Below are 2,299 nucleotides of genomic sequence, written 5' to 3' on the forward strand. Positions count from 1 at the left end.
TTATGGTTACTCGCTTCCATTAGCTGCTATCATGCACTCGAGTGGCTGTCTGCCTGCTGATGTTGGAGGAATCAGATTGTTGCAAAACAGCCATTTCCTGCAGCTGATTTGTGGAGCAGGAATGTGTTTGCTGTGCAGGGTGTCAGGAGATTACAGAAACTCCCAGACTGACATGGGCAGCCAGCCTTTTAATAGTCAAAAAGCTATTAATTTATTCACACGGATAAAATGCACAGACTTTAAATTGCAATTATTAATTTAAACAAAAATGGATAAGCGTGCACTCACGCAAACACATTACAAATATTGAGAGTAAAGACCATGGATTTGTAATCATTGTGAAGGAGAGCAATATTTATATAATTGTAACTGAAATGTAAAGCCCATGCAATAATGCATTTTTAAAGATTTTGGCACTTCAATTAAGTTACATATACTGTATATAAGGCTAACAATGACTTATCAATATTAGTAAATGGTAAAGAGTATCTCACTGACAGCCATCAAGCCTGTCAAGTTATAAACTTAAGTGCTGCTTAAATTCGTGATTTCTTTCTTTGACAACTAGTTGCCAAAAAGGTGATTCAGGCGATCAGCGCCGCTGTTCATACATTCTTGAAAAAAAAGATTCTGGCCCGCTGCCTTAAAGCACTTCTCCAGAGGCTCAGAAATCAGACGGACAAATGGCATACATTTCCTGAGAATCTATCAGCACTTGGCAACCTGGACGTCTTTATAAATTGCTCAAACTGATGCTAGTGACTTATTCGACCGGCCCACTTCGGTACCGGCCCATCGGGACGAATCCCGATGGGCCGCTGGAGGCAGTACTGCAGCTGCTGTTCACATTAGCTGTACTAACGAGTATTGCCGTCTTGGATCAGACTATGAAGCTTCCATGTTATTATTTTGAAGCTGTCATAAGCAGTGGAGGCTGGTGCATTTTTCTCCAGGGGGGGCTCTACCAAAATGTAAGCAACGTCATATTACAACGCAGGGCTAGCTCAAAGGCACCACAGCACTTGATAGAGTCTTACATATTATTTTAGTACCTGTTTTTGTCAACCTCCTTATTATGTTACAGATCCCTATCATGTAGCCTTCATTGGACAGCTGTGTTTACTTTCCTAAACATGGCTAGTCGCATAGCATCATCCATGTGGACTCTAGTTTGTTCATGCCTTTTAGTTTTTTCTGATATGTGCTTTAAGTCACTCAGATCTGTCTGGATCCATGCTGGGTCTGGTTCAGAGACTGGTCTGATCCTGACGTTTGAAAAGGGAGGCAGGGGAAGCTAAATATAGCCCTGGTGTTGCTACAGGTAGTTAGCCAAGCCTTCTTGCTAATCCAGCTCCTTCAAAAAGAGCGGGTATACTGCCTTCCTCTGTCCTTAACTCCTGCCTATGTCAGGCTGATCAGGTCCAAGCTCTTTTACTCTCAGCTTTACCTCCAGTGTCCTCCTCTCAAAGAGTGTTTCTTTAAGTGATTAAACATCATTTTCCTTCTCCATATTCGCTATCTAGTTTTGTTTACACTCCGTCTCCTTCTAACTCTCTCTCATTCAAACATCAATCTCTCACTCTGGCGCTCCTGCTGCCCCCTAGTTGTTGGCACTGTCAACAGCTGCTTTGGGCGTAGTTTGGTGCGCCCCGAGCTGCTCCTATCTGTTGCATTGAAGAGGTGCGGACTGTGCATGCACCACTTATAACGAGTCCTAAAACCCGGAAGTGAGTTAGCATTTTACCACTATCGGTTCCCTCTTCTCAGAGTCAATGGGATTTCTCCATAGGATTTTGGAAAATAGCTCGGAATAAGGTCTGTGGTTGACACAAATTTAAGAGACAGATCACGTTTTGTTCTACGACATTAAATACACCAGCAGTGACCCCACTGGTGATTTTTGAAGAGTTTACGAGTCTGAAAAATGATGGTTGTTAACAAGTGGCTGAATAGGACTACAGAAGTTGTCCAGGCCGTTGCACGTCATTACTACGAAGACGTAAACACTCCCGCTAAGTTTTTTTGCCCCTGTTCTGCTTGAAGGCTAGTACCTGCGCTCTTGCAAACTGTTAAAACAAACGCTTCAACTTGTACAATTTAGAATCTGTATGTTTGAATATCGATCTTAAGTTGGTGTGACGTTGAAGTTGTGCGAACGTGCTGTACTCGGCTGTAGTTTGTTTATAGCATAACGTTAGCATTTTGCTTATGGCCATTAGATTTATGATTCGAAAATTATAAAAGTAGGGAAGACACTGTTTCCCACAGATCTGAAATATACTTGGGGGGGTGGTGGTAG

This window comes from Notothenia coriiceps, unplaced genomic scaffold, assembly GCF_000735185.1.
Source record: "Notothenia coriiceps isolate Sejong01 unplaced genomic scaffold, NC01 NC01_scaffold00026326, whole genome shotgun sequence".
Taxonomy (NCBI): Eukaryota; Metazoa; Chordata; class Actinopteri; order Perciformes; family Nototheniidae; genus Notothenia; species Notothenia coriiceps.